Below are 7,966 nucleotides of genomic sequence, written 5' to 3' on the forward strand. Positions count from 1 at the left end.
TGTAATCATGAGTTTATTGATTGAGTTTATACGGTAAAAAGAGAAAGGTTCCGATAACACTGATACTTAAAGTTACCTGAGTTAAGTAGTTTTGTGCATATGACTTAAGAATTTTGCTTAACTAAGGGAATTCTTAGTGAAATCTAAGTTTAAGGAATACTTAAGTTAAAATGTTTTATGCATACGGCCCAGGAGCTTTATTTAGTTTCATTTTGAATATTGCATCTGTGCATTCCTGCACTGTGATGTTTCCTTCACATATATCACTTTCACTATCACTTAATTTTGGACATTTTTTAATATCGTTAAAGTACTTTATGGTATCTTCCCTATCTGGTTTAGTAGAGGAATATACATTTTTATAATAGTTAACTTCAAGGTTAAGTATTTTTTCTTGATCAGTAATTATATTATTGTTTACATCATATAATCTAGTAATGGTTTTTTGCACTGCCTGGCTTTTTCAAGACATAAGAAATAAGAAGTCTTTTTTTCTCCCTCTTCAATCCATTTTACCCTTGATCTTATTTGATTGCCTTTTACTTTTGCATTGTATAAATTTCCTAACTCTTGTTCTACTTTCTCTTTTTTTTTCAATCAAGTAGGTATTTGTTTCATTAACTCTGATGTTATTTTTATGAAATTCATTGTTTTGTTGTATAAGTTGATTTTCTAATACATTGATTGAATCTTTTTTGTTTAAGGCTTTCAATTTACAGAACTGAATTGTACAATCTCAAACCTCTATTTTAAAAGTGTCCCATAAAAGAGCTAGATTTTTTGAATCGTTAGCTTTAATTTTATAGTTGTTAATGAGATTGTATATTATTTTTATGTAGATTTCATCGTTTAAGACACTACTGTTTAGTTTCCAGTATCCACGTTCTTTATTATTTCTTGATATATGTAATTTTAAAGATACACTATTATGGTCAGTGTATTGAATAACAATTGGTCTGATATCACAAGAGGAGCAATTTTTTTTTTAATTTCAGTACTAACAAGCAAGTAGTCAATTCTTGTGGTTTTTATTTCTTTTACACCAGGTGAACTGAGTTTTATCTCTGTTTTTTTCACGCCATATATCTGTTAATTTGAAAGATTTAATTAAAGTTTTAAGTCCGCAGACTGGTTTATCAAATGATATTCTTTTATTTTTATTTTTGTATCTTTTTCAGATAAAATATCGTTAAAATCTCCTCCTATTATCAATTGTCCAAGACTATATTTATCAATAAAAGTTTTGACTGTTTAAAAAAGTGTTTCTTAGCTTATCAATATTTGGTGCATAAACGTTTGCAATTGTAAGTATGCTTTCGTCAATTTCTATATTTATCAGAAGAAGTCGTCTTTATCTTTATAATAGTCGATAAATTTGTAGTTAAGCCTAATTTTTAACCATAAAGATACCCCTCTAGCATTGCTCTGATCATTACTGAAGATTAATTCACCTTCAAACTCTTTTTTTAAAGGTTCTTCTGAGTTATCAGTAAAGTTTGTTTCTTGTATTAGAAGAATATCACATTTTTGTTGTTTTGTCCATTCAATTACAAATGTAGTCGTTTTCTCTTTTCAGTTTGCTGAAGTCCCGTAGCATTGACTGTACAGATGTGAAGTTTTTGATCAGCCATTATTGTTTTATTAAAAGGTAAGTTTATGATTGGGGAACTCCCATCTATTTAAAGTGTCAATTATCGATTTTGTGCTTTCTTCTACCAGTTCACGCGTGTTTACTTTAATATTCAACAGGTGAATAATTATCGGTAGATTTGCTGTACTTTAAACACTAAATTCATTATTATTTCTACGTAGTTCCCAATTTTTATTAGAAGAAGTAATCCTACATAAAAACATATTGAATATTGTTTACATTTTATCACAATAAGCAGATACACAGTATCTTTAATGTTTAATGTATCGATATTATAGCAAATTATATTACACAGTGATGTTTTCAAGTTTGAAATGCATACAGCTTTTACACAAGATGACCTCGCCTTACGGGCCATTATTTGGGTCAACAACGTGACTTTGTTTACAAACTGAGCTGTGACAAACATATACCACACACAGTTTGTGAATACAATAATTAAGAAATAAATTTTACTCAATACAAGAATAATATTATTATATTACAATGATTATGTTGAAAAAAATATTTACATGAATATATTACACAATAGTTATATTTACATAATTTACAGTTGATAAAGATAATGAGTAGTTTATGTAAATATATACATTTGTTTTTATCAGTACTATATATGCTGCTTTTGTCGGGGCTAAATTGTAAGGGTTTATTGTTCTCATTCTTCTTTGCTTTTATATTTTGATATATTTTTATATTATTTGCTATTTTTCTTAAAGTTTTATAAATCATATTTTGTTTGTTTTTGAAATACATTCATTGATAGATGGGTGTATTGTTCAACGTTCAATGACAAAAAAAATATGCATATTGAGGACGAGAACAAATTAACAGACAATAAAATACGTAGGTCCTGTAAGGTATAAGTCTGCTATTAGACTTTACAAATAATTGTTCTTTAACCAACTCAAACCCAAGCTATTTCTGTTTCTGTTAGCGTAATAACTTTAATTTTGTAGACTAGAAACAATTTATATTAGAGCTTGGCATATTGCAGATATATACCGGTATACAAAATACGTACCATTTGTAGGAAACAAATGATTCCACTGAGCTTGGTTTAAGATTCTCTTTTTAAACAAGCTTTTCAGAGTGTTCAAGTTTTTATTCAACGTTGATGGTAGATAAGTAGGTGGAAATTCCTTGTCAAAGAAAGTACGGACTGCTCTTGGTGACACTCCTTTCAATAACAAGGCTAGTCTGATATAATTCTCTTCTTCGTCCGAAAGAGGCGTCATTATTCCAGAAATCCCTCCGATTTTCAATTGAAAACTATACCATTCTTACTTTATGGTCAATGTATACTGAAAAATATACAGGTTTATTAAACATCACTAATGTATACAATGTAAAAACAAATTATTGGGTGGAATTATAAGGTCAGAAAGTCAATTACTTTTTTGTAGCAATATATAATTCCAGGTTTCCTACAATAAAAAAACACATCTGAGCCTACATTCCCTATTACCCTTAACATACCTCTACTATTTGCAATTTGGCAAGAAACACATGATGATGTTTACTACATTGTGATACATAAATAACATAATCATCATAATAAAGAAATGAAACGAGCAGAACCAAATGTAAAATGAATCTGAAACACATCATATTAGACTCACATACTAGAATTCAGCTCAATATAAGGAGCCGTTTATAAAAAGTCTGTATAACTGTTATTGTCGCATTAAAATTTTCAAAGTCCAAAGCCTGTATCCGTAATGTCCGCAAAAATCAGTCGAGCACAACTAAGCGTAAACTCGATCTGAAACTCATATAGACTCACATACATGTATTAAAAAGCACCTCAATTACGCGAAGGCGTTTAAAAAAAAGTCCACATCACTATTTGTTGTAGAATGATGAATTGACGGAATGACAAAAAATATAAATATCCTAATTATTCAGGTACGTGCTCAAGTAAGTACATCTTTTGTAACATACTTTCAACATTTATTTCTATATACAAAGGCAATACTTCCAACAAGTGGTCGTCAGACGATTGCAACTATTCGACTTTTTGTAGATCTTGTCTTAGCGATATTTATGTTTTTCTCTACTATCTATCTTTTATACTTTTTCAGATATCATACCAAACTATATCAGTCCTATTCAGGACCGATAACTCTGTCGATATTTATTGTCGGGTATACAATGTTGTTGAAATCAGAGCAATTGTATTATATGTCTCTGTTGAAATGTATACAATAACAATTTGTTTTAAACTTTATATCGATTTATTGGATGCCTGGAATATTGCTTAAAATATTGAATCAAAAAAATAAATAATAAAATCATATTCAATGAAATCTCGTTTAATTTTCTTTGGATTTTACAAAATCCATTGAAATTACAATTTGAATCAAAATGTTTCTTTAAAATACTTACAGAAACATAAATAATAATTTGATTATCTTTTAAAGCAAAAATTATTATTTTTAAGATATTTTTTTTATAAGATTCAAATTTGCTTTAAGATTTTTATGATACATACTTCTTCTGGTTTGACACGGGGAAGAGAATATATTTATTTGTACAGTTATGAAAACTTTTGTATGTATCACAAAATTTAAACTCTGGAGATACATGTATACACAGGATGTTTAATGTCACCTGGTTGCTTTTGGTTTGCACGTCTACCTGACAATATATTGTTATGTAACATTACATCCCAAGTCAGAGTTCACCTGTACGATTGCAATTATACGACTTTTTGTAGATCTTGTCTTGGTGATATTGTTTTTTACTCTACTATCTATCTTTTATACTTTTTCAGATATTAGAGAAACTCGAAAAAAACAATTGGTAGTTATCGTCTCTCAAATGGTAATAACTCCAATAAGATGTCATCACACGATTTCAAAAATGTCAACTTATTTGTGGAACCATCTTGTTGACCATTTGTGCTATTTAAAGTTTCCCCATATCTATAATAATTTTCATTATAATAGGCAAACATTTTAAAAGTAAGTAAAATTATCATTTAAGGGCAATAACTTCGATCAAAAAATTTGGCTGCCAGTTTGGAAGTATATGAAAAACTAAGGAAGATCTTATCTTTCCAAACATATCTGCCCTCTTCAGATTTTCTTTATTTATAGTGGTTTCAAGTTAATGGACAAAACCTTTATTTCAACTCTAAATTCTATTTTTAGCCGTGTCGACCATTTTGGTTGTCAAGCGGGGTCATCGGACACAATTTCAAACTAAATAACACAATGATTGTGATAAGTTTCTTTACATTTGGATTAGATGGATAGATGGATGGGTGGGTTGTTGTTCAACATCCAGCGTCAAATTGATATGCATATTAAGGACGAGAACATGTTAATTTTTTATGAATATTTACCCTGCTTTGTACTTGACCGACACTCTGAGTCGGTTATTTAACGTGCTAGCTCACAAGACTTTGACCTTCCCAGTTGGAGTTAGGGTAGTAGGTGGATTTTGAAAATGTATATCCTGGCCTCCTATTAAAAGAGCTGAAAATAAATAACCGTTGCCTTCATATTTATTCTCTCTTTGTCTCGTAGTGACGGAAACAAACTGTAACAACGCACACTATATAATAGTGACAGATTGTCCCATTCGAGGGATAGACTGCAACATCCCTCACTGTCTGGTAGTTACAGGCTGTCCCACTCGAGGGATAGACTGCAACATCCCTCACTGTCTGGTCACTAAGTTACAGGCTGTCCCACTCGAGGGATAGACTGCAACATCCCTCACTGTCTGGTAGTTACAGGCTGTCCCACTCGAGGGATAGACTGCAACATCCCTCACTGTCTGGTAGTTACAAGCTGTCCCACTCGAGGGATAGACTGCAACATCCCTCACTGTCTGGTAGTTACAGGCTGTCCCACTCGAGGGATAGACTGCAACATCCCTCACTGTCTGGTAGACTACTAGTGACAGATTGTCTCACCGGATAACAAACTGTCCAAGCGCACTTTGTTTTGCAGTGACACACATCCCTATCCGGTGACAGGCTATAAGGGTGCATAATATTTGTAAATGTAAAATTTTTCGTTATTGCTTTATACTTTTATATCGACAAATAATCAGGTTAATATCTTTTAGTTCGTTTCAGAGATTTTTGGAAACACAGTATTTTTATGGACAGCTTGCATCTATCTACAAATGTACTTGAACGATAATCGTTTAAGTTATAAACGCCTTTCTCAATGTTTTCACGTTACATTACAATATTTTACATCGGATGAAGATAATAATTCTAAGAGAGATGTCAATCAATACCCTGCATTACCGTTACCATGGTTACATAATAGATTTACTAACATATTTTGACATCTATGTTAGTAACGTATACATGTCATGTTACACTTCAAGTATTAGATACTTCAGTGTCACAATACGCTTGTTATCGTGTATATTAATTTTAGTACCTTTGAACGCAAAGAAAGTAGATTTAAATTAACAAAGAATGAGTTTAATTGTATCCAAAAATCTTATCATATAAACTATTTAATGAAGTTACTTATTAACTGGAGTGGAGCTTAGCTCTTACAAAACATCTTATTGTTTGTTTCAGAGTCAATTAATCCATAATATCATGAATAGTATTTTCTGAAGATTTCATAGGATATATAACATGCATAATTGAACCAGTTGCAATATATATCCATGTCAGTTTTGCTACAATTGCTTTTGAATTTAGAATTTAGAATGTAAGCAAACAACTGCACTTTTAAACATATGTTTATTTTTTTGTGCAACATCGGTCATCATGGTCACGTTTGATAATATATCAAATCCCTGTTTATAAACTTTTAAGCACGATCGATTCCCTTACGACCATTACAAGTTTTGTAACATTTGGCCTTGTAGTTTCAGATGAGAATATTTTCAAAAACATTTTTGACACCGCGAAGACAAACGACAGACGACGACTGATGCCAAGTGATTGCAAAAAGCTTACATCAGTTTTTAGTCGAGGTGAGCTAAACGTTAATCACGTCTGTCACAAACAATCTCAAGTCTCAAAACGCTATAGTTTTACAAAAGAAACAAATATTTTTAATTGACGTCATAATTCACTGAAACTTAATGTTGGTATGTATATAACCGATAGGAACGATTATCACATGCGTTTCTGCAAGTCACTTACAACAGTTAAATCTTTGAGATATCCTTAGGTGATATTGTTATTCAACACTTTTGTCTTAACCGTATATAAATAGATATGAAGCAGATGTTTAACAATTGATCTGTTGTTAAATGTGTGCTTGTCGTAGTTTTTACCAGATTAAAAAAGAAGGCATGTAAATGATGTGCAATATTTATTTCACCTACAAATTACTGAGTTGGAATACCCATATATTTATTACATTTAATTTATGTGTTGATTTAATTCAATACTGCAATGTTAATAATGCACAAGGAAAAAATGCTGGATATACAACAATTTGACAGGAATCAAGCGGCGTAAATAAACGATAAACATTAACTATGTAACACTTCAATTTTATTATTTTAAACTTGTAATTCTTTGGATGATATTTGCTCCTTAGTGGTGAAATTGAAATTAACCAAAGTAAAATAATAACTTTAATTTAACACAGATAAAAGTCGAATTTTATATCGGGTGAAATTAATAATTCTGGAAAGGATGTCCAGCAATACACTGCACTACCATTACAGTATAGATTTGCTAAAATATTTTGACAAATTGTTAGCAACGCATTTAAGTTGCACTTCAAGTGTTTTAAATTTTCCAGTTGCAAAATACACTTGTAATCGTGTACCTTGCCATTGAAAGAGAAAGATATTTAAAAATGCCCAGAGATCAAAGAATTTGTGAAATCTGTAAAAGTGGCGAAATTGAAAATGAACAGCACATATTGCTACACTGCAGCGGTTACTCCAGTATTAGAGAGACTTTTGCATTAAAAATGTTTAAAATTACAGGAAAAAGTGTAACCACATTGTGCGATAAAAATATAAAAAATCTTATACTTAATAATACATCTTATAAGGCACTAAAATTATCTTCCTCTTTCATAACAAATTGTTTTAATGCAAGAAGTAATCTATTGTAATAGATTTTCATTATACCTTTAATCATTTATTCACATATATATATAATTGTTTGTATTTTACTACCATGTATAGCAAATTGTTTATCCATTCGGTCATTACCATTTATTGTAAATGCGTTTGTGCCAATAAAATATTGTCTATTGTCTATTGTCTGTATATTCTATTTCAAACTCCAATGAACACATAGAAAATTATTTAAAATTGACATAGAAGAAGTTTAAATCTATTTATGAATCATGACATATTTGCTATTTTAGG

Source organism: Mytilus trossulus, chromosome 10 (assembly GCF_036588685.1).
Source record: "Mytilus trossulus isolate FHL-02 chromosome 10, PNRI_Mtr1.1.1.hap1, whole genome shotgun sequence".
In the NCBI taxonomy this organism is placed as follows: Eukaryota; Metazoa; Mollusca; class Bivalvia; order Mytilida; family Mytilidae; genus Mytilus; species Mytilus trossulus.